Source organism: Amphiprion ocellaris, chromosome 20, assembly GCF_022539595.1.
Source record: "Amphiprion ocellaris isolate individual 3 ecotype Okinawa chromosome 20, ASM2253959v1, whole genome shotgun sequence".
Taxonomy (NCBI): domain Eukaryota; kingdom Metazoa; phylum Chordata; class Actinopteri; family Pomacentridae; genus Amphiprion; species Amphiprion ocellaris.
Window position 1 is genome coordinate 8,266,031 of NC_072785.1, and position 26,790 is coordinate 8,292,820.

Here is a 26,790-nt window from a genome sequence, read left to right on the forward strand (position 1 = left end):
AATTGGTGCGTGACTTTTTAGAAAATGCTCCAAACCACAAGTGTTGAAATAAGAAAAAAAAGGACAGAAAAGGGGAATTTTATGCAAATCTGCAGATGTACCTGTAGGAAAGCAACAGCAGCCACACATTTTGAACAGAGATCAGATTACATTGTGATGATAATGATCATGGCCTCCAACACAAAGGCCCTCTGGTCTCATTTCTTTTGTCTCTCCGTCTTTTTTTCCTGTCTCTTTCGCGCCTGTTGACGCTGAGGTGTGTATGTGTGTCCATGCTGTTAACGGAGACAAAAGAACAGGACTTTGTGTGTGTTTGTGTGTCTGTGAGGTTGTGATTATATTAGCCTTTATGCGCAGGCAAGTTCACTGACGTCAGTGCTGAGCTGCATCTGATGGAGGAAGGGTGGTGGTGGGGGACAAGCAGCCATTCAGAAATACAGGAGCTTATGTTTCTGTGTTTCTGCTGCATGAATCACACCTGTATTTCACTGAGACTTCCGCAATGACATCGCTAATTCGACATCTTCCTGTGCGTAAGTATTCCATAAAGATCTTTCAAAGGAACATCAGTTCTCTCCAGTGTCTGTCTTGTATCCATTACCGACACACAACCATTCTGTCGGTGCTCGTTATCCCTGATAAAAATGAATGAGAAGCCAGTGGTATTTCATAACCCCCTGCAGTTCGCTTTCTCTTGACTAAAAGCGAGACTATTTGATATCTGAAATTCAAAATAGCACATACATTATTTAAAATGCCCCTAAACTCTGGGGTTTAATTGCTGAAGCTTTATTTAATATAATCAGCCAGCTTATAGTGGCTCACTGTAGCTCATGTTAGAAAACTTGAGACAAATATTGCTGCAAAACAGATTTTACTAGGTTAGTTGGGATATTTTTGGACCACCTACATGGCAGTATTTATTAATATTAAATGATTCCTACTTGTTGCCAAATTGGCCACTTTTCAGCAAATGTTATATTGCAAAGTAATGTATGTAATATTTAGAGATTTAAACTGCACATACGAGTACTTGAATAGTACGTATCAAATCATTAAAGTTGTGCTAAAACTGAAACTAAAGCCTGGCTGATGATTTGCTAAGTCACTTTTTTTTGTACAACAGTGTATTAATCCATGTGCAATATGACTCGATCATTTCACCTATGTTTACAAATCAACATGTGCAATATAACTTCTGTACACTGAATAATATGTGCAATACCTACTCAGGGTATTTTTTATTTCCATATTTTTATTGAGTGTGTATTTATTTCCTTCCTATATTGTATATTTGTACATAGCTTCGATTTTCTGCTGCTTCTACCTATATTCTTTACCTTTTTTAAACATTTTTTTTTACAAAGCTTACTTTAAGAAAGGCACAGGAATTCTAACGTATCTGTACTGTAATGTACACATGTGAATGGCAATAAAATTCTATTCTATTCTATTCTATTCTGTCAAATATATCTGCATCAGTGTATATGTTGTCCGGTAAGTACCGAAGTCAAAACTATTACAGAAGATAATGCAAAAGAAGATAGTTTGGCATACTATAGAAATGTTTTCCAGCTTTTCCAACCTTGTGCCTTCCAGTTGTTCATAGTTTGTCCAGCAGAGTAGCGCTGACCCCATACTCTGCTACATGCAGCACATGTAGCAGAGTACGCATCACAGCTTAGCAGAAAATGCAGAGTAAAAAGGTGTCTTCACTGTAAGTTAACTAAATACACTGCGGGAAAGTTAATTATCAACAACCTTTTCCATTTTCAACTGAACTCTAACACACATACATATTCTCTCTAAAAAAACCAAACATACAATAAACTGATTTCATGACTTTTTTCCCCTGAAATTATTACCGATCCCAAAAATCCAGGTTTGGTAGGGGATCTAACTGAAACAGTTAGCTGCTGCATTATCAGCTGGGGTGATGCTAGTCTAACTCACTGAAGGGTTCGCCTCGGGAAACAACACCACCAATCTCCAGGCAGCAACCTTCCACGCTGACAGTAAATCTGAAACTGAAAGTTGTGGCGATAATTTGGATCTTTCAGTAAAGCAACTCTGCTAGGATATTTTGGTGGGTTATGCATTTAATTGACAGTGTTTGTCTCCCTACATGCAAATGTTCCACCACAACAACTCCACCTGTCACTTTTTGAGGGAACACCACAGCTGCATGCTTCACTTAGCCCCGCCCAAGGTGACGGTGATTGGTTTAAAGAAATACAAACAAGCCAGAGCACTTTTTTCCTCCTATAGCAGAATGACAGTGAAACTAGCAGCAACTTTTAGCTTGTATGTGTGTTGGGTAATATTAAAGTAAAACTTAATGGTACATATTGTTTTCTTCAGGTATGCACCTTTAATTTAAGCCTTCCTTCATTTCAAACTCATTTAGGAACCTCCATCTCTAACTTACCGTCATCTTCTTCTATTGCAATCAAATAGATACTGAAATTACACACAAAAACAGCAATAAATATCCTCAACGTGACAATATTCAGCCAGTGCAAAAGAAAGAAACCAATAAACCTTCCAGATATAGTGACCAGACACACCAGTCATGACCACTGGTGGCTGCTGAAGTGCCCTCGAGCACGAAGCGACTGAACTTCAGGCTTCTCCAGTAGTGTGGCCCTACATGTGACTCTGTCCTCTAATGTGAGACCTGCATGTCTTGAGGGCTGTGTGAGAGTGCATGAGGGATATGCAGGGAGACAAACTGCAGTTGCTAAATTGGTCAGTTATATAATCTTCTGGTTCTCCTTCTTATTGTTGTTGTTTTTACCAACTCCGTCACCATCTACATTGTCGCATTTCTCCGTTTCCCGTTTGGTGTAACATCAAATTCTAGGAATCTCTGACTACTGAAACTATATTAGGATGAAACTTGATCTTCTTTTGTGTGTTGTAGGATCTAAATAAAGCATTAATGTTCATATAGTTTCCCATTGGATCATGCAATGACTTTCCCAAAGTTTTTTCTGAATATTCAGTGTTATTCTACACATGCCACATGCAAACATGCTCTTATTTTGTAATTTTGGTATCAGTTTCTTGCTTGTGTGCTTTAAACACTATCACTCCTTTCAATTTTGCAACTCCACTCCATAAATGAATCGCTTTCGTATCCTGAACACACCATTTTCAAACTACAAAACCCCACAGCTCCAGCATGCAAACACAGCATCCATTCAAAAAAAAGGGGCCAAATTACAACTAAAATCAAACCTCCTTTATTTCCCGTGCAGCCGTCTCTTGTGGTAAGTAACAAGCACCTGTTGAGCGTTGACAGGGCCATCAAGCCTCAGAGTATTAGCAAGCCATCTGCTGAATGACTGTTTTTCAGCACCACGGACAGCACATCATCGCAAGTGAGTATGGGAAAGAATTAAGACTGTGGGGGGGAAGAGAAGAGAGAGAAGACCTTATGGCAAATGAAAAAAAAAAGAGAGAGCGAGAGGCAGAGGGAGAGAGAGAAAGTGAGATCTGGCCATGTCATTAGGGATTAGCCCAGATCCAGAGCTTGAGGCTTTCAATGTCTGAGTGCTCTTGTCCTCGCATAGACACAAATGCGTGCATCCAATGGCACAGTATGTTGCCTCAAAGATAGATAGATAGATATTTTTGCCACAACAAATAGGTAGACAGGCTGTAATAAATCATCTTTTTCCACATAAATTTGGCTCCTGACAAAATATCTTAAAAATGATGTAGTCCTTGAAAGCATCATGAAGCCTTACTACAATAAATGAACTCTATTCTGTCACAGCATGGTAAATAAAACCTTTCTTTTCCCTCTTCTGTCCCATGCACAAAGACACTGACTCCTACATCATGGCATCTTTCTTCCTCTGACACAACTAACCATCCACATAAACAATAACTGCATGCTCTCACCTGCTTTTAAAAACCTTAATTACACGTCCCACCCTCTTTCAGTTGGGTCCCTTCTCTCTTTCCTGTTGTCTACTGCTTCCTCTCGACCCTCCAAGCCTGCTGCAGCTCTAGTCCAGTGGGAGAAGCCGCCCTAAAACTCTAATCTTCCCCCTTTCTCCTCTTTCTCACGCAATTAATAAGCACGTTCAAATGAGGTGCGGCTATACATACAGAAAGAGAGAGCGTTCCCCCGACATCACCAAGCATCACCTTTACGAGGACGCACGGTATCCGCTGCGTTATGCGCCATCGCTAATGTGGAAAAAAGAGCTGCACAAAGGAAGACAACAATAAACGGGGAGGAGTAGGGAGAGGAGGGAGGTGGCACATGATTGAGAAAGGGTGGTTGAAGTTTAAGATAACGACAGGAGGAAGCGAGAGAGAGAGAAAAAGTGGAGGTGAAGGACTCACTGTGCACACGGCCGGATTAAAGGATGCCCATGTCGGATGCTGCAGTCGGTCGCCAGCATCAGCAGCAGCATCTCCGGGCTGCGCGGTGCATCAGCGGGGAGACGGAGCAGGAGGGAGGGAGGGAGGGTGAGGCTGATGATGTAAAAAGCTTTAAATCATTCAGGAGCCCGCTGCACGACATGTGACCGCCGACACGGTGGATTATTCATCCGGTTTGTTTCCTGAACCGGCCACCGAGATGACCGGACCTCGCTGTTCCACAGACACCTCCCCCCCGTGATTTACCTTGATCCAACGGTGACACGAGGATTAGCACCCACAATATGGCCACAATAGCCAAATCATTCATTTTATTATTATGATCCTTATGGCGCAACTAATATACTTGCTATTGCATAAAAAAATAGGAAAAGTTATTTTTGTGCCATAAATGAATGTGCCACTTTGAGCAAAACAGTCAATGCTTGATTTACATAGGTTCATACATTAAAAATAGCCTTTTTATTCCTGTAATGCAGTCAAAGAATACAAGTGTTGTGGTTGCGCCAAGTAAATGTCAACTATTTTGATTAAAAATGTACCTAAGCTGAACAAAAATGCAGAAGGAAACATCCTCACCTTTAAATTCAATGTTTGCTGCAAACACACAACAGCCTAATAGAAAATTTGTATTATTCTTCTTGAAAAGTGAATTCAAAACTACAAGTCTGTATTAGGAATAGACCGATTATCAGCCTAGCCAATTTCCGAGGTCGATATTCGGTAATTTTCCGATTATTTTTATTTTTATTGACCAATTACTGATAAAGTAAATGTGCTACTTCAGGTCTGATGCAGCCACCTCTCCCTGTCTGTCGTCACTCTGTGCTCTCAAGCTAAGCTAACAGCTAGCGGCTAAATTAGAAGGCAGCCAGAGATTACCCTGAAACAGAGTCTGGAAAGCAATAACTAATAATGCTTTAGTGGACAATAAAAGTGACAGAACAGAGAAGGACCAACAAAATCTATAAGAACAGCAGACGTAGCTACAGGACAAACTGATCAACCTCAGCGGATCCCACATAAACAGAGGAAAATGTCCTAATTTAATCACTAATACTTATGTTTTACAAATTCAGGTATAACCACCCTTAATAATAAAGTAGCAACATTATGTATGACAGGTTCTCTGCTATCACATGCTGTCAAAATATTGCATTTAATGTATATCAGTTCCAAATATCGGGCATTGGGTCTTTCTTGATCCACAATAATCGGCATCAGTATCGGCCCTAAAAATAAAGAAACAAAAAAACTCATATTGGTTAATCCCTCATCTGTATGCTACTATTGTCAAAATAAACTCCAATATCAAGTCTGTTTGTAGAGAACATAATGCCGAAAAACATAGTTGCTGTAAATGGTGTCATCTCATACATTCACAGTATTGTCTGCAGCACATGTAGTAGAGAATGCATCACAGCTAAGGATACAGTGGTGCAGAGTAAGGCGGTGTCCTCACAGTAAGCTGCTAAATAACTTGTGTAATAAGTTGCTGGAAAGTTATTTCACAGTCACCCCATCTTTTTACTTTTCAGTATCACTCTAACGTACAGTACAGAAAGATCATTTTTTGCTCTCCAAAAACTACAATTTCAGTCAGGCTGTGATTAAAACAGTTAGCTGCTACATTATCAATGGCATGACTAGAAGAATTGTAGCTTGTACTTATGTTGGGAAATGTTTAACTAAAGCGAAATTCTAAATTTAATCCCATCATTTCCAACTCAGCTTGTTACCTCGCTCCCTAACAAAAGTGACAACGCAATTTCTGAAGAAGACTTCATCTCACAGAGGTTAAGGTAAATAATAGGCCAGTTTATGCTTTCACTGTTAGATTTTAAGTGCTATTCTCCCCTTGACCAAGTAATTTGCATGTTGTGTCACGAAAGAAATCAATATAACATGAACTTGCCCCATACGTCGGCAGCAACAAATCATCCTCCTCAATGCAAAGTGGGTGGTAAAGGCCACAGTGCATGTGTGTCCAATATAATGATGTCAGATTTAGACAGCTATTGGATGTTGTCTGGTGATGTGACATTTTCCACAGACATAGTGGCTGCAGGGCATGAGGTTTAATTTGCCAAGAGGGGAAAGCATCTTTCATTTCCAACAGCAGTGGCAGTGGAAGTCATGCAAAGGCCTGATGTTAAATTATTAAGCCTGCGCTGGTCTCTGATCAAATATTCAGCAGATGGCCATGTTATTTGCCATAGATAGCCTATTTATGTCAGCTACGATGTGTGGATATGAGGAAGAGACAGAGAAAGGTGGTGGATGTGATTGCGTTTTGCCACATCAACCTTGCCAGAGAATAAATTGTGATCCAACACATCAAGAGAAACATACAGCTTGTAACGCTGCTTGATCAGAGGTTTTCTCATCAAATCAAAACTAATACTTGTGGAAAACCACTACAATATTTGCTTACTCAATCATTTCAACAGACTTTGCCTTTGCATTAGCATAACTGAGTTATAGCCAGACATGTCGGAGCTGCAAACACATCCTTTGGTAGCATTTCATAAAATCCAGCCTCTTGCTTTCACACATTGATTGCATTGTTCGGTTTGCTGCTTGCAGGCATCTCTGTTACTCCTGAGACATGAAGAGAACAAAAACTGAGATGCCGACACTGATCAGTCGACAGGTTAAGGGAATAACAGATTATTTTCTCTCAGTGGCACCTGCCAATTAACCATTAAGGGCCGGAATATATTTGGCAGTCCTTGAAGCTGATTGTTGGAAGCAGAAAAACGGGCAAGCGTAAGGAGCTGAGTGACTTTGACGAGGGTAAGCAATGGTTAGATGAGTGGGTCAGGGCAGGTTCTGTAGGGGGTGCCCGATATCCAGTAGTTAGTGCCTAAAGGGTTCCGAGGAAGGACAACCAGTGAACTACTGACAGAGACCAAGTTCTCATTGATCCACATCAGTGCGCCTGAACTCTACAAGACCTCTGAATCCGAGGCCCACGGTAGAACTAGAGTGGCAGCAACAGCAGAAGACCTTGCTGACTATGATTGAAAGGTGTCTGACCATATCATAGTGCTCCACGGTTTGCTGTGTATGTAACACAAACAAGTATATGGTTAAAAAAAGAGCTAACTGAAGTTGAAAAACATTATGACAGCACTGAGCATAGAATCATGTTATAAAGGTTTGTGCAATATGCCAAAATAGATGTATAGCTCTAATCAATATGCTCAGATTACAGACAGACAGATGATGAGGACTACATTTTAGCCTATTTTTTATGACTGCTGCTATGGCTGTGGTCACTTTTTGTGTGCCAACTAGAATGCAACCCCCTGCCATCCTAATTAATTTCTTTTGCGTGCTAAATGCATCAAGCACATCCTTTATTTTTTGACTCTTGAAAAAGTCAGACAATTGGAATGCATGCTTGACTAATATCACTTCAATTTACAGTATTTATCTTTATCCATGACCACTTCCAACTTTGTCTCCAATCTCAATTCAATTTAAATGCATAATTTTTTTCTCAAAATGCTTTTAAATTCAATCCAAATGAAAGTTTCTACCAACCGTCTGAATACATTTTCTGCAGATATTTGGGCAGTACAGAGCGAGATGTCTGTGGATGCATGTGTGTGCTGTGTGTGTGTTTAAGTCATTCACTGTCACTCAGGTTGTGGCATGCTGATACATAATGAGCGGTAGGTCATTTTCCAGGGAGTATTTTCTCATTTGGGAGGTCATTAAGCTCTTTGAAATCTTGTGAAAGTAAATGTTCATTCAGCTGTCAAACAGTCACCAAATTCTCTCATTATAAAAAAGAATGCAGATTTGATCGCTTTTAGCAAAATGACATAAAGTGAACTTATTTCATGTTATACGATTTGGCTGTTGCGCTACATGTCCAGTAATTGTCTTGTAAAATGTGCAACACTTGTTTAACAAACATTGTTTTGCCAACTGTGCCATCAGACTATTGCAGACTTTTTCATAACTGTGAATATTCGTTAACGACACGGTTCATCCATGGATACTGGCTTGCCAGAATTGATTTAGGGTAAGTCTAAAGTTGAATAATTTCCAACTTTTCTTGGCATATGCCCAGGTAAGTGAATGGGATCTGTCAAGTTTATTTTACGAGTGGCAAACTAGTGTGAAAGGAGCTTCTCTGACACAGAGTACAATAACATTAGCTTAAGACCAAACATACATAACATGCAGAGATAATGGTGTTAACAGTCAAAACCATTGAAAATAGTTAGCAAAAAAAAAGGCAAATATCACTCGATGAAGTCCAACTAGAAACAGTCTCTCCAGTGTTGAGAGCTGCTGAGTCAGGCACAGCAGCATCAACATAGTTTTCACAGCAACGCCCAACCCAGCAGGGAAAAAAAAACAAAACTCTTTGGGTTGGGAGGATTCTCCAAGTCATCCAAATTGATGTGAAAAAAAAAGCAACATTGGAAGAAAGCCAGTGGTAGGCATCTCTTGTCAGAGTGCCTGTAGTGACCCCTGTCCTACACTTAAAGTGCCTGAAATGGGCTTGTGAGGTTCAGAATTGGATCACTGAGCAATGGAGCGTGAGCTTTGTTTACTTGGTGAAGAGATGGCAGCAAGATGCACTATGAGAAAACAACAAGCTTGCAGAGGTGGTGCGATGCTCTGTGTGGTGTTCTGCTGGAGTACACTGTATCCTGGAATTCATATGGATGTTATATACAGTCTACCTAAACACTGTTACAGATCATGGTGATGGTAAAATTTGCTTAGGAATAGTTTGAGGAATGTTCCAAGTGTTGACTTCACCTCCAAATTCACCATAACTCAGACAGATTGAGCATCTGTGGGATGTTATGGGAAACACGTCAGATCCACTTTGTGATTTACAGGAGTTTAAAGAATTTGCTGCACCTTCAGGGGTCTGTAGAGTTCAGGTCTTGATATGTCTGAGCTGTGCTGTCAGTGTCAAAGGGACCTACATAAGCAGGTGGTTTTAATGTTGCGGCTTACACAGTACAGAATAAACTAAAACCCCTGCAACACATGAATAAAACACAGAAGTAGAAACGCACTGAGGCATTAACTGACTGTCTGCCTACTCAGACAATCTAACTGAGCACGACTGCTCTGTCAGGCTTAAGATTTTTCCACATGTCAAAAGAAGTGCATATGGGGCTGTAAAAAAATAGAACCCTGTACAGATTTTGAAGGGTGGCACCTCTTTATTAGCCTTTTAAAAACTAAAACCTAAGAGAGCTTTAACTTGAGCTGCATTCAATAGCATCTGTCACATACTGAGGAGCTCATTCTTACTACTAATAATACTAGCTCTGCACGGTAATCCATTATCACTTCGTTTTGTATGCTATACTGATGTTAGAAAAGTATTACTTGTTTTATTTGCACCAATGTTTTTTTTGGTCAGCTTTGTTAAGACCAACATTTCCATTGATTTAAGTCCACAGGCCACAGTTACTTATCTGTGAATAAGCAGCAGTGGTGGAAGACATGAACGTGTGAAGAGCTGATCTTAATAAAGAGTTTCTCCACTTCTGAGTATAAATGAAAACACAGGAATGCTCTATGGTACAATAATTTCCTCATTTTACATCATTTTATTGTTTCTATTTATATCCTCCATTGTCTTGCATCGACATTCTGAAAATATTTTTATTTTTCATTTTTAATTCAAATGACATATTTTGAGTTCTATGTTCTGTCATATATTATTACATTATTTTTCTGATGCTTTAGGTTTTTTCTGTGGTGTCGACTAGGTGTCGTAGTGGTATTCAAATATATATAAGTCAGAATGTTAATATTGAAATAGCACTAATGAGTGCTGTTTCATTCCATATTTCCTGCAGTTTTCTGGAAAAATACAGTCTTATTCTTAGTCTTTTACCTCAAAATCATGTACACATTAGGGCTTAATGAAGGGGTGAATGATATCACATAATTTGACAAAAACACCTCAGTTTGTTGCAGTAAGGAGAATATGACCAGGCTGACAACCAACACCCCAGGTTCTGATACCATCATGGCTGCAGTTCTGTTTTTTCCTGTTTTTGTCTTCAGCTCACACTCACTGCTTTTGCCTCCACTGTTAAATGTCAGCCACCCTGCAGTCCAGCTGCTGTGTGAGTGTGGGAGTTTCTGTGAATGTGTGCGTTAGAGATGACTCACTATCGCTGCGCCCTGAGCGGTGAGACAGCTGTGACACACAAGTGCCACTACCCATAATTCAGCACTGTCTGATGAGGTCACTAGGCTATGGGGCAGTGGTGACCCCTCGTGTCTGTCAGATCTGAGCCTGCAGGAACAGACACGCACACATGCACAAGGCTTTCTTCCTCATATGTCAGATTAAAACAGGGTCAATACCTCCCCCATGCATTCTAAAAGGAGGTTCAACCATAAACACAAAGCCCTGCCTGCTGATGGATGTGTCTGAATTTAGGACTGCATAAACATCCAAGGATAAATGCTCGCCGTTACACTTTTCCCTTCTTTAAATGTGAATCTAATAGATTTATCGAATCTCATATTTCCACTCTGTAACCAACGTGCCTGCCTATAGCTCATCGTAATAAATGCTCCATATTCACACGCTATCAAAACTCCACATCCAGCTCGATAGTCTCTCCTCCATCCATGTCAGCCTCCTCGGCTCTACTCTAACAGTCATGTATTATTCAACAAAATCTCCTGAAGTAGTCTTCCTCCTCCTCAGATGAAGAAGAGCTAAGAAGGGATAAAAAGAGAAAAAAGGGTGCAAAGGCCAAATGAGAAGAGAAAACAAGACGCTGACCCAAGAAAAAGTTAAGACAGAAGGACAGCTATAACAACAGAGAGATAAAAGAGGATTGAACAAGGAGTATAAAGGAGCATGGATTGAGCTGCAGTGTTTAATATATATTTGAACAGCTTGGTTGTGAAGTTGCTTCAAGGACACTGCAGTCGTATCTTTCTTTGAGTCCTTCTGTGCCTCTTCAGTCTTCGGGACCAAGCAGGTTACCTTAAGTTAGATCTAATCTTTCATCCTACAGTGACACAAAGTATCTTTCCTCCTACATCTTAAAAGGCTGGAGTCTAAACATAATAAAGATCTGATGCTGAATGTACATTGAGATTTGTAGCAAAGAACAGGTCAAACCAATGAGCCATTTAAAGATATTAACCGTAAAACATGCCAAGTAAACTTTATGGATGCCTGTGTGCTTATTGACAATCACTATTACATGTTAGAATCTAAAATTAAGCACATTTTGAGCTGCAATTGAAAGTTGCATTAGCATTCCTTGCTGGGAGATAGATAAGAAGGTTGAGACTACACTCACAGCTGTGTGTCAGGTTTGAAACTGAAAGCCAGGAAGCAACACAGCTCATTGGGCATAAATACACAGAACAGCCAACAACATTAAAACCACTGAGAGGTGAAGTGAATAACACCGATTATCTCATTGCAATGGCATCTGTCATGGGGTGGGATATATTACAAAGCATGTGAACAGTCAGGTCGTGAAATTCATGTCTTGGAGGCAGAAAAAATGGGCAGTTTGAGGATCTGAGCAATTTTGACAAGGGACAAACTGCGATTGGTGGATGATGGGGTCAGCTTGTCCAAAACAGCACATCTTGTTCCCAGTAAGCAGTGGTTAGTTCCTATCAAAAGCAGGCCTGGGAAGGATAATCAGTGAACCACTGATAAGGTCATGGGAGGCCAAGTCTCATGCATACGTGTAGGGGAAGCTAAAGCTACCCCATGTTGTCCAATCACACAGAAGAGCCACTGGAGAACCAATGTTTTGAAAACCTTCATGCTGGCTATGATAGAAAAGTGTCAGAATACACAGTGCATTAAGTTGTGTAGATGCCCATTGGTCAGAGTGCCCATGCTGACCTCAGTCCAACACTGAAGCGGCAGGACGATGGATTTTGGTCTTCAAGTTCCTTAACACGCAATCTGATCAAGCATTTGTGGAATGTGCTGGAAAAACATGTCCGATCCACAGAGCCCAGTCTTGCAAATTACAGAATTTAAAGGATCTGCTGCTAAAATCTTGATGACTAACACCACAGGACACCGTCAGTGGTCTTCTGCAGTTCAGACCTCAATGGAGCAGAACAGCTGGCATGAAATGGACCCAAGAGGGTATGTCAAAAAGTCCTCGGCCTCACTAGAATAGGTCACAGGAGAAAGATTGTACTTGGTCCAGCAAGTTCGAGCTTCACTATCCCATTACAGAAGGAGGTCCCATCTTGAGCCTCTGCATACTCCACAACAGCATGCATGACTTCATCATACAATCTGCCATCTCAGGTAAGTACAGTGTATGCGGCAACAGTTCAAAGCCACATTTGGCTGCTTCTGTCACCTGATCTACGTGGACAGATATATTGTCCTGGAGCAACAGCATGCCACCTTAAAGCTTTCTTCTCCTTTTTTCTTGGATTACCTCAAACATTTGAGTTTTTGTGGACAGCAGTACAAGGCCTTATAGAATGCAGTAATGCCCCAAAATGAGAGTTACTTGTAAAGCTGAAAACTTTTTGAAATACCCTCATATATAATGTTGTGACAGGTTGGTGCAATATTTAACAATTATGAAAGAACACCTTCAAAACGTGTTTGTGTACAGATTAAACTAACAGTGGGTTCATCAATATTAGCTAATAAGTAGATTTTTTTTGACTTCGGACAGAGCTGTGCTTGCTGGGTCCTTCCACTTCTGGTCTTTACATGAAGCTAAGCTAGTTGTCTCTTGGCTCTAGCTCTGTACTTAATATACATACATGAGAATGGTATCAATATTCCCACATGACCCTTTGCTAGAAAACAAATAAACACATGGATTTTTTTTTTTTAATGTCATGAAGACATCTTTCAATGGTATCGCCGATAAATTGTACTAGATAATGCCATCTAAGTGTCTGTCAGTAAGCACAAGGACATGAGAAATCCAATAACAAACTCATAAGTGTATTTCCCCAAATGTCAACTATCCCGTTAACAAGCAACTGTCAGCTTTTTATGGGAATCGTAAGGATAGATGTTAAGCTTTAGATTAGCTCAAATATCAATAACTCAGCCACAAAGGACCACACCAAGTGTCACAAATGTCTTTTCCATGGTTTTCTTAAAGATTGTGTTTCTCATTGTGATGTACTGCATGACCACCTCCTCTCAACTCACAACCTTAACAAGCTAAAAGAAACCTTGTTAAGCCTGTGCAAATACAATTTTACACCGCCTTGGTCTGCTAAAGGCAAAACCCATAGAGGCCAACAGCACTAATTGGCAATGCTGTGAGTTAATGCCATGGTTTCTGGAGTCTGTTTGAGGCATGGCAGCTCCTGTCCCATGATCCTTTGCAGCGCTTTTGAGGTTGGCCATTCCCACAGGTGTTCACGCCACGCATGGGGTCATTAGTGATGGCCTCCACCGGTGCTTCAGTTCAGCTGCGTTCACACAAACACACACACACACACACACACGGACACACAAAACCGATCCAATAAACAGCTTCAGCAGCACAGCAGGAAGAGACTAACAACTCTTTATGTCTGAACCCAGCCCAGCCAAATAGTGTATGTGTGCACAGTTCAGATTTATAACCATGAACGTGTATTGATTGGTGGCTGTGTGAATGTGGATGTGTGTGTTAGTAGTGTTTGTTACAGAAATGATTAAAAGCACCCTTTGCTTAAACCGGAAACTGACTTCAATGGTGCATTTTAGACAAATGTCTCTCCATCTGGCCATAACTTTGACAAGTTGCTGCTGCAGCCTGTTCACTCCTAAAAATGGTAAAAATGTCAGAAAAAAAGCAATCTGTAGTATAAGGAAGCATCTCGAAATGCACCCTCCTCTTTGTTTTGTGCTGATGGAGAGATAGACAGGCAGAAAACGAATCATGGCTAGTTTCCATGCAAGCACATGTGCAGTCACAGACAGCAGAAAAACTACTGCAGTATCTGCACTGGGTGATAATTCCATCCGAGTGCAGCTTCCTTTATTTCACATTCCTCTCAGTTCCTCTTTTGTTGTCTCCTCATCTTTCTACATCTTGCACACACACTATCGATGTACTTTGTACATTTCCCAGTTGAATATACCTCTGATCTATTCTCACAGAGGAAGGTTGTGCATGCGAATTTCTAAAATGAGCTCACAGCAGTTGGATGAAAACTTCATATCTCCGTGTAGTCTGACCTCATTTTCTGATGCTGATGAGTTGTTGACGTTTTAGTTTGGACTGAGTTCTGTAGGACAGCAGAGTCATTAAAGTGATTCAACTTATGTGTGTGGTGTGCGTTATCTTTTGTGTGTGGTGTATGTGCGAGGTCAGGTTCATTTTAATTGCCTTCAGCATTCGGAAATGCAGATGATTGGTGATATGGTGACATCCACGGAGCACACAGAGCGGGTAGCCATGGTAACTGTGTGTGTGTGTGTTAGTCCTGAATACATGTACAGGTGTTCAAGTGTGCCTGATAACTACCTGTTTGCTACTGGGTGAAGCACTTGTAAATGAAATATTAATCAAATACATATACTATAATTATACACATTTGTATTCTTTATCAATTTAACATACTTTAAATACAGACTGTCCAATGACTGCTCATCCTATTAGCCTAGTCAAGCTTAAAAACATGTTTATACAAAATATTTAAACTAGTGCTGATTCATAATATCATTAAATTGTTTTAAACCGTTTTTGTATTTCTGTAGGACTTGCTTTCATTAAATGATACTGCAAGCTGTTCTTAAACTGCAATCACTGTCCTTGATTGCAGGGAAGATGATTGCACACCAAATTAGGTACAAGTATATATACTTACGGTGTTATTAGGTGGATTTATTTTCAGAGAACAGAAAGTGATATTTCTACTAAAACAAAACAAAATTCTAAAAAAAAAATGACATTTTGAAAGTTGAGACAGCTAACACCTCAAAAATATTCATTTTTATTATCGACTGCATTGGATTTCGATGTGGAATTGTTGAGGAGAATTAAGCATTTATTAATCATTACTAATAAATACTTAACCTTATGTTCTCCTCAGCACTCAGCTGGTCCAAATTACAAAAACAAACAAACAAAAAAAAAAGATACAAAAAATATCAACATCTCAGCTAAAGACTGTTCAAACCAGTGTATTTCAAATTATTGCTAGTAACTGAGTGTGACCGTTTGATGTAATGTTGTTGGATAGCCACTCTCTGATGGAACATGAATATTGTACACATACTCATTCTCTGTCATTCTGTGATACAGAATGAAAAAAAAATATGTAAAAGAAACTATTAAGCTGATTAAAGAGAAAGTATTTTAGCATTTAATATTTCACCTACTATATACAGGCTTCAACGATGGAAATTAAAAATTGGCAACAGATTAATTCATCATGAAGCACAAAACTTAACGTGTTTAACTTGAATTCTCATCATGTGCAATGGATAGTACAAGTGACACAAGATAAATGAGTGCCATCAAACAACCGTAATTTTAACTAAACTCTTTTTAGATAAATCTGGACACCAACAAGACCAGGTCCCAATTTAAATAAATGGGAAACGAGCCATAGCTGCAATTTTAATGGTCTCTGGGACAAAAAAAAAAAAAAAACTACATGTGGAGAATCATCAATCAAATCTAATTTTAAAAAAAAATACTTAAAAAATTCTGTGACTGCACCAAAAATAAGGTTTAAAAATTGTCTTTTTTCCCCACACAGGTTATACCTCTGCTATGTACACGGACAGATTTACAACACCAAACTTGCATCAGTGCAGCACACAGCTGGTCAGATATTTTCCCCTGTTAGAGAGAAGAAGATGAGCTGTTTTCTTTCATGTTATGGAATTCTCCCACAGATTTCTATTCAGGTCTCGTTCAATACCTCTGGCTCAACCATTACACACAGTACTTTACTATATTGTTAAAAGCATATTCATTCATCATATAATAATTACAATGATAATCCGATAGCATGTTTGTAAAGAACAGCCTCCTGAGCTATTAAGGTTATGTTTAGTGCTTGTATAAGCTCACAACAGCGGGTTTCGTTGCTCTTACTGAAGTACATTTGATTTGACTTGATGTGAGCAAACTTCACAGCCAGCGATTCAAACTGGTAAAATGTTTTCTTCATTTTCACTTAAGTGCATAACCTTGACTGTTTGCATAAACTAAATTTCCACACTGGAGCAGCAGAATTCACTAAAACCTTTGCTCTTCACTGAACACCTTTGCAATTGACAGACTGCAAAAAATAAAAATTAAAAAATCTTATTACGTCAGCACTACCTGTAGGTCCCACAGTCCTACTATTACAGTTGAACTTGTTTTATGGCACTTGTCCAGGTTGTTTTCTGCTGACTAGATCCTTGCTTGTGTTGTATCTACTCTCAGATGTATGTCGTTTTGGATAAAAGTGTCTTCTAAATGGAATTGTAGAACTGTACAATCAGTAACAACTGTCAAATACTAACAAGATTCTCACTTTTTTTGCTTTTCAAGTTGCTCAAATACACACAAAATATGCCAAAATATGGCTGGTCCCACTGTTTCTTTCAGTCATGGCTTGCTTAGCCAACATACAGGCTGCAGCTCACTATGCAGTTGCAGGAATTACAAGATTTCAAGTTTCAATAAATGACTCAATTAAATTCCAGCTTATGAGTGTCCATGGGAGCATGACTGGGAGTGTGACGGTCTGTATATAAGCATATGGATATGCATGTGTGCAGGGCATTTTTTCATCCATGTCTTGTGTTTAATTTCACTGAGGCCAGGCTTAAGGATGTAATTACTTTGCAACCGGCTCACAACTAATACGAGGCTGAGATTTTGTGCTGGGGGAAAAAAAAAGAGTGCGAAAATAAATGGTAGACGAGGGAAGCATAATTTTTAATATCGGCGTGAAATGTTTTAATATTTCTGGAGAAGTCACTGTAATTAAATAATTCTGCAGACAGTATATGTGTGGAGTGCATCTACTTGTGTGCGTACAAGCTGCAGCTCTATCAGATGGGAAATCATAATTTACCACCTCTATCTTGGGGAAATTGACCAGCCTGCTCTCATGCACTCTTTATTTCATTCCCTTAATATCTTTCTTCAGGTTTGCTCCCTCTATGCTCACTGTCTGCCACAAACACGTCACCATGGGGATGGAAGATGGAGGCAAGGGGTGGTCTATTTTATGAAAACGTGATGCCTCCCTATCTTCTTGTTTTCATTATCTCTTGGATCTCCCTCTTCATCATTCCATTCTCTTTTTTTTTTTACACTCTGGACAACTTTAAGCTGCCACGTTGCCACATTTGACATCATCATTGAGTCTCCATCCCTCTTGTGGGGTGTCTGTCTCTTCATCCTGCTTTCAGATTGCTGGGATAAAGATAGATGCTGTTTGCCTGTTAATGAAATCCACCCAAGGCAAGCCGTGACTCATTCGGTGTTTACCCTGTGTGATGACACAATGTCCTCTGCATCCATCGTCTGCACACACACACATCAACACACATCTACTTCTTTGTATAGTAATTAGATGTGGGTGGAAATAGGCTTGTTGGGGTCATTTTAAATACAAGTCTATATTTAGTTGAAGTCCTGCCCCAACATCAGCTGCATCTTCTGTTCTTTTTTTCACCACAGTAGACAGTCTTTACACTTCTGAAAACATCCTTTCAGATCTGAAAAAAAGATCAGATTTTTACATGTTGCTCCGATAAAATACCTCGGACAGACAATAATGCTATAATAAGTTAATCTGAGATCCATACAAGAAATACTTTTCTATGTGTAAGAAGTGATCTCAGTAAGAAATTGAAGGTGTTTTGGGAAATTCTGGGTTATTTATAGATGCAACAGACACCATACTACATATGCAGCTGCCATCAAAATTGATGTAAAGCTCTGCTGATCAATACATTTTATCTTGAAAATAAATCACAGGAAAGATACCGTTCAAACTGACACATGCACAGAGAATTATCATTCAATGCTGCTGCACTACAGAGCTTTTGGCTTCTTTTAGTTCATTGTTTTACCATGTAGAATTTGGGATCTAATTAACCCTATTTCCAGCAGCAGGAAACAGATGTTTTCAGGAGGGAAAAAAATGCTCTAAATTTTTTAACTGCACCGAATCAAATCCCAAAACTAGGCAACTCGTTAGCGAGGAAAGTTCAGCATTTAGTTTTTAGAAGTAAACTGAGTATTCCTTGCCTTATTATTCATGGTAACTTTTCACCGTGTAGTATGAAAACAGTGACCATGTTATATTTATGATGCTATATTTATCTCTGACACCACAGTCTGCTTTCATCCTCAGCCAGCAGGGCAGTTCCTCCTTATCTGCTTAGGCAATTTACTCTGTAACAGTTGGTTTCATATCCTGTATGGGGATAGTGCTGCAGTTTGTGTGCACTGTAATGTGCCTCTGTGCATGCAGGTTGTGTGTCTTTGCCTCATATCCTGTAGGGAACACAACTGCAGAATTACCGTGTGTGCACTCTGTAATTTTATTTTCATAAGGTTATATTAAGGACAGAAAAGTCATGGTGTGGGTTAAAATGATATGTCCTTATAAGCATTAGCATAATTTTTTTGGAGATAGACACACTTCTACAAGTTATGACTTCATGTCAGCAAAAATCCACTTTGTTTCATATACAGCAGATGCTCAGCAAAATGGAAAATCCTTATCTTGCCATCTGTTAAACATTCTGTTGACTGCTTCTTTTTTTTTTAATGGTTTCATCCACCACTTCCTAAAGAAAAATGTTTTTTTTTTCCCAAAAGGCTGCTAATATCATAAATAATATACAAGAAATGCATCTGTATAGCTCCTTTCAAAATATTTCAACATTGTAATTTACATAAATGCATAAATATATTTGCCACAATATGTGATTGTCTTCATGTGCTTTTTTTAGCGTCTTTCCCTGAATTTCTTTGGTTCATATGTGTCAACAGCTCTTCCAAACCAGTAAACAACCAAACAATCAATTAAAAGCCCAAGTACTAATCAGGAAAACATCTATTTATTTTAATGTTCTGCTAACTAGATTGTGAGCAATTATTTATTTTTTTATTTCCTTGGAGGTAATATTTAATTTTATTTACCTGAGTTTTATGGGGCAACATACACCAATTAGCCACAATGTTAAATACACGGACAGGTGAGGTGGATAACTTTGATTATGTCATTGACGTAGCATCTGTCGAGGTATTTGACACATTAGGCAGCAAGAGGACAAGTCAGTTTCATGCAGCAGTCATGTTGGAAGCAGGAAAAATGGACAAGGGTAAGGACCAAGAAGTGTAAGGGGAAAAATGTGATGGCTAGACGAATGGACTCCGAAGCAGTGGAAGAAGGTGGTCTGGTCTGGAGAATAATATTTTCTTATACATCACATAAACAGTGGATACACATTTGTTGTTTATCTTGGGAAGTGATGGTGACAGGAAGCATTATGGGAACAAGGCAAGTCGATGGAGGCAATGTGATGCACTGTGTAATGTTCTGCAGGGAAACCTTGGGTCTTGCATTCATGTGGATATTACCTTGACACCTGAACACTGCTGGAGACCCCCTACACAACTTTTCCCGATGGCAATGACCTCTTTTAGCAAAATAATGCTCCCTGCCTCATTACAAAAAATATTCAAGAATTGTGTGAGGAACTTGACAAACACTTGGGGAAAGACATGAGTTGGAAAAGAAGTCCAATCCCATCACCTCACGATTTACTGGACTGGAGGATCAGTTTTGGTACCACAGGACACCTTCAAATGTCTTCTTGAGCTAGAACTGTTTTGGACCTATAATATATTAGGAGTTGGTGGCCCATCATGGGCAGTTTCCACTGAACTACAATTAGGTAATAACAAATGCTTCTGAGACTGTTGTTGCCTCGATGCCTTACCGTTACAGAAGTCAGTCTTTCTCTTCCCAACTTTTCCTTCCTTTGTTTCCATTTCCATGCCTCTCTGCTTGCCATTGTCATTGCAGACTATTCTGTCAGTCTATTTACCCTTCACTTCAGTCAGCTCAACATAATGATGATACATCAGCAGCTCAATGATTAGCTGACATGGCAAAATCAATCTAAGTTGGATTTTTCTTTCTTTGTCTCCCGTCTCTACAGCTCCATTCATCGTCTATCATTGTGCACGGAAAGGCTCTTGGTCATTGCATTGCTGTGGATGTTCCTTTCAAGAGAAAGCCATCATAGATTAAATATTTCTATTCATTGCAGAAGGACACGATTACATGCACATTCCACAATGCAACAAAATAAAATATAAATAAGTGCCTGCGACAGAGTCCCAAGTGACTGCAAGAAGAAAATATACAGATCCTCATAAATTCCTAAACTATTTTATGCTTCACACCTTCTGCTACTTTGAGCACAGTTAACAGCATCTGACCCATTTTATAATGCATGCCATGAACAGCTTTGTTTTATTTGTTTTGAATGTCCCATTTTAATGTTAGCTTTAGTCCAGTTTTGAGTTCAAGAGGCTGAAGAATGGTTTCTTACTACTGTTTGCCATCTATTCCCTGACTGCATTTGGATATGTTGTATGTGCCAAAATCGTAAATACTCAATACTGTATATACACTCTGTAGAGCTGTTTACTTGTTACAATAATAGTAGCCCGGGGATATCAAATCTTATGTTTCCTAATCAAGTTCAGTTATACTCCCATCAGTTCTATCCGTTTGGAGCCACATTACTAAGCACTGGTTGAGCTACACCCAAGAATAAACTAAGCACTTACTCCACTTTTCGCTGGTCTAACAGTCCAGTACATAAAAAGCTAATGAAAAGGAAACCCACTGAGCAAGTAAAAAACAAATTTAAGCACTTCATCCTAACAGGACAAGATCTGAAAGCAACCAAGGACAAATAGGGATGATTTGTTTGGAGGATGCATCAATAGATCTGAGTGAGCAGACTTTCAGTTGCTTCACATACAAACACAGACTTAAAACTCAAAACATGTGTGTCATCCTCTTACGGCCTCCATTCTACAACACCACACCCCGCTGATGAGCGCTAGCAGGCACTCTGGAGGACAATATCAAGCCACTACAATTTTAAATAATGGCTAAAAACCAGAATAACCACCTCATGGTTGTGTGTCTCCATCAGCCAGGCAAGTTGCAGTTTACATCCTTTTCAGTCCAGATTTAATCTTTGACCTTGTAGATATAAACTGTCATCATTTTATCCTAATAGACACAATTTTTCAGTTGTGGTCAGAAACATATTCTGTGAGTTTGCCATGGCCTTTGACCAACACTAAGTCTTTGACTCCAAGAGGACATTTACACTTCAAGCATTTTTAGTCTATCTTGTCATGAGAATGGAATAGAGTTGAGGTCATAATAACCTAAAGATTTGACCTTTGACTCCCAAAATGTAATCAGTTCATCCTTCAGTCCAAGTAAATTTTTCTGCCAAATTTAAAGAAATTTTCTCCAAGGACTGACGAGATACCTCATTCTCAAGAATGCAACAGACATATTCAATTTTCTTTATATAGCGCTAATTCACAACATATGCCATCTCATAGCACTTCACATGGTAAAGTGAAGAAGTTTACAGAACATATTAGAGTCCCTATATATACACACATACATACAGATTTAAAGACAACTCAAAAAGATAATGACTCTCCCATCGAGTGAGAATAACAATCAGAGCACACTTTGAATGGAAGACATACAAAATTAGGATGTTGATGAATTTCTCCCTACTTTGCTGTCTTGCCTTAGGGATCAATCAACATTTGTTTTGTGCTCACTTACTCATTCATCTATCATTTAACCTTCAGATACAATCACCCGATGGAAAGTCTATCTTGCTTGCAACATGTGCACCTCTGTGACCAGTTTGATCAGCAACTTAACCTCAAGCTGCTGCATCTATGTGTCCGATATACCAATGAGTCAACGAAAACCCCGATATGTGAATTTAACTTATTCTAATTCATCGTGCCTGTATAACGTCAATTTGCCAGTTGAATCTTAGCTGAAATCTTCCACTGCTTACTTTTTTTTAAAATCATACTTTCAACCTTTTTTTTTCTTTTTAAAGTTTTTTTGCAGTCCTAGAACTTTGGGTAATCTTTGCCTGCATGCTATGTTTTAGATCTTCCTCTTGAATTTGTCGTTTTGCATCACCGTAGAAAATAAAGTCTGCTTTTTAAAAACAAAAACATGCATCCTGTGTACTCCTCTACCATCTAACATAAGATCTTTAGACTCATAAAGTCTGTCCTATGTCTAATGACTACAATGCCTTCATTTTAACAGACTGACAGAGTGACCAACGTTCCATGTCCCATGTCTGAAAGGGGCTATAGTATAACATGTTGACCCTCTGTATTTCCTGTGTGCCTTTCTTCTGTTTGAGTTGCTTGTATTTGTTCTTTCAGAGACACAATAAGGAGCCAATGAGAGGTCTAAGACTTGAGCAAACATCTGCATGGCCAGACACATGGATGCATTGTTGCAACTCCTGCATCACAATATCATCACATAAGTTTTAAAATACTCGATCACACATGTTCATACTCAGACACACTGTGGCATACAGAGAGGGACTCAGTCAATATCTGCCTCTCAGGTCTACATCCACCTCCCCCCCAGCCAGGTGCAGCAGAGCAAACAGAGCTGTTAGGATCTCTTTACAAAGAACAGAGTCAGTAGAGGAACATCCATTGTTTTCTCTTGCTTCATTTTCTTTATGCTCCTCTTCTGGTTCCATCTTTTCACCCTCCATGATTGCATCTCCATGCTATGAGAAATACAGAAATACACAAGACTTGCAGTCAAAACGTGATGCAGCTTTAACCATCGAACCCAACGGGCCAATCACATCTCAGAGCTGCAAGCGGGTCATGAATAAATGATGCGGTGGAGTTGTTTAACTGGAGCTGGAGAGGAGTTGAAAGGGAACACTATAACTCAAAAATAAAAGAAATGAGAGGTGAAAGTGAAGAATATACTGCAGGGTAAATGGGAGATGTGAGCTTTCATACTGAGCAGGGTAAGTCAGCAGATGTCTCTTTACCAGACAGCTGTCCATTTAGGCTCGTTTAGCCTTAGGGGTGATCAGACCCATATAAGTGGACAGGAGGAAGACATTTAGGGCTGCTCCTGAGGTGAAGGGAATCCACAGTGGGTGGGGTCAGAGGTTAAATGCGAAACAACCGAACATGGATGTCAAGGTTTCCATTCCTCTGCTCACCCCTGAAGAAGACCAGTGTTGATGTTGGACTCTCTAGTCTCTCTACTCCCCCCACTACATTGTGTTTTCAGTATTGTATTTCAAAGTCGTCTTGTTTTCACTTATTTTATCATAAACATCCAATATTTTTTTCTTTATTCATGTGCTTTTGCTGCACAAAACTGTCACTACACAACATTTCAATGAAAATATATTTTTACATCATGACCTCACATATAGTGAGCTAAATTTTTCTCACTGTTTTGTGTATCAGCTCCATTTTCCCCCTGCTGGGATTATCTTTTTTCACCTTTTTGTTCATCATATTGTGCAGCATGTTGTAATAGAAGCATCTCATCTCATTGGATGTCTTAATTCGTTATGAAAAAGGCAAAAAATGTGAGCACCCATTGCAGCTGGGATGATGAGATTTTAAAAATGGAACCTTAGCAAGTTTGAGGAAAAAATTTACATAAATTGTGCTGTAATGGAATCACTCCTCCACCGAACTGAGTCCAGATCCAGCCGCTTCCCCAACATGGACACAAGTCTCCCTAATCTAATAAGTCCATGAATTCAACCGTTTCATTGGATTATACAGCAGGAAATGATTAACATATTGGAACACAGGGTCAAGTGAGAAGAGTGTGCAGGAAATATCTCTTTTTCTCTCACTACCGGTGCAAGCATTGTGTGTCTGTGTGTGTCTCTGTGTGTGTAACGTACAGCTAGAAAAGCAGTGAGTCAGAAGAACAGAAACACCACAGGGTGAACTTAGATCAAATCAGTCTTAAAAAGGGCTCTATCTAAAGCAAAACCAGATGACAAGGATCAGCTTACTTTGAATGAGACATGATTTGCAGCGTGGTGTGTGCATGTGTCCATGTAAGTGTGTCTCCCGCACACAAATGTTGCTGTTTTTGGATAAAAAAGTACAGTATCTGTTGATTTTCCTCCACCTAGAAAGAAAAGAAGGCTTGTTTTATGATTGGAATTTATCTTTGAAAACAAACAAGAGAAGTTCAGTCATAATGCCTGCAACACACTCCATGCATCACTATACATCTAACACAAAATCTTCAGGTATATAACATGCGCTCATATACGCATGTTCATTCCTCCTTTAGAAAGCCCAAGGCGAGGAGTAAAGTCAAAATATTGGGAAATGAAATCCCCCAAGCCTCCGAGTCAGAAATGTCTGTGGTGAATAGTTTTCCATGAAATGCCTCTATGAAGTTCAATTCAAACCAATTACTGTTGCTAAGTAAACAATTCAAGGAAAATTCAGCCGGTAGAGTAGATCCCCTGAGATGTAATCTGACCTCTCGGTTGAAAGGTCACCTCAGACTGAGGAATGCATCAAGAGAGGCGGGATAAAGGGGGTGGAAACAGAAGCAACTGGTGGTGTATGCGACACACTGATGTGTGCATTTATGAAACTGTATCTCACTATTTTGCTAGAATAACAGTTCTATTTTTGATCTGTTGAACGCCGGACCAAGCAGCTGCCTGATATACATCGTAAAACCGCCAACTAGCACAGCACACACCCTGCCAACATAACCACTTCATGTGCGCATATACCCCAAAGGAAAAGAACCCCCAAAAATGAACACCGGCTTATGATTTATTTATCTAATCCTTATTAAACCAAAATACACACTTAGACTCATGTATAAAACGCACACAAAAACTCATTAAAACACACTTACATGGCAATGACACACTAAGACAGACACTCACACAGTGGACAAGAATAAGATAAAGCCTGCCAAGTTCAGATGCTATCACCACTGCTGAGTGCTAGATTCCTCACAAACACACATGCTGCAGACAAAAGGAGCTTTATTAAAGTGCAGCAAAGGCCTGGATCTCATGGCTGCTTATCAGGATCTTGCTATAATTTACTGTATTAAGTTAAAATTGTTGGCTCAATTATTCCTTCTGTTGTAAGGCCTCATCAGGGAGTAGAGTACATTTGAACAGCGAGCAGGTTCCACCAGAAGAAGCCTTCAAGAAAACTTGCAAAGCAACACCACACCAAGGACTTCCCTGCATAATCGTCGAAGTAGAAGCTGTATTCCTGTGTGTAGTCTTGGTTGATGTATTGTATGGGGATGAAAATGGTTTTGTACATTTATTTCCAATAAAGTGGTTAGAACAGAAATGTTAGCAAAAGGGTTGGTGTTAGATGTGTAGCTGTTTTTCCATTTGTATTCTCTTTTTTTGCAGTGAATAAAGTTAATTATCTGAAAACGATATGCAATAGTTATGAGATTATATGCCGACGCATGTCTTCTCAGACTTGGTGCTGAATGTGCACATACCCGCCTGCCTCAATGCTGCAACTGCACTGGTGATTAGAAAGTGGTTGGTTTATTTGACCTGGGAAAGGAAGTGCAGTTTTGAAATTACTGAGAAGAAAGTACATCTTTGTAGCTGTGCTGAAACACACATACTGGACCATAGCAGGCTTTTCTATTCCTGGGTTCATGTTATGAAAGAGCCAGTTGAAGGTGAGCTCCCATGAAAGCAGGAAAACACACCCTCTGTACATCTGTGGGCATCGATAATACATTACCTATAACTATAATTCTAATCACAACAAATGCATTTTTCAGAGTATTATTTATGTTAACGGGATAAATATGCTAAAAGAAACGTGTGTCATGTGTTGTGAATTACAATGTGACTAGATGAGTTGCTGCAGAATACATGTGTAAATGTGCGAATCAGCTTGGAAGAAGTTATTAAATATACCAATCAGCATTATCCTTATATTAGAAAGCAGTATGGCTCAGCACCTTTGGCTGAGAGAGAGGACAGAACTTCAAGTTCTATTTTCAGAGCATGAGATAGCAAAAGCAGAAAAGTCTCTCTCCTCACAGAATCAGTTAGGCTATTGTTTCTGTATTGATTTCAGCCACAAACAGGAGTTATTTCAGAGACGCCCACATAGCTCAGATGATTATTCAAACCCTGATTATATAATGTGGGAATAGCCCTCAAACGGTATCATGCAAAATTTAATCGGAATGAGCAGAAAGGATACAGTACTGTCCCAAATAAAAACGGAGGTCATCAGATTAGGGGACTTGACAGTTATGTACATATTCAGATATTGGGTATGAATGGAGACTTAAATGTGTTAT

The 26,790-nt window shown here is 39.4% G+C and overlaps 1 protein-coding gene across 5 annotated transcripts in view; it reads right to left on the reverse strand.

Annotated features, from left to right (window-relative positions):
- slc7a14a (solute carrier family 7 member 14a) overlaps nt 1-4,530 on the reverse strand; it is a 37,172-nt gene extending 32,642 nt beyond the window's left edge. The window contains exons 1-3 of one of the 5 annotated variants that reach the window (XM_055005911.1): nt 4,360-4,530; nt 4,120-4,218; nt 3,288-3,406 (exon numbers count right to left, since the gene is read on the reverse strand). The gene's annotated coding sequence lies outside the window, so the exon portion shown is untranslated. The other 4 variants (XM_035949040.2, XM_035949035.2, XM_023271845.3 and 1 more) reach the window with 4 other exon arrangements.
- Nucleotides 4,531-26,790: the final 22,260 nt, after the last annotated feature.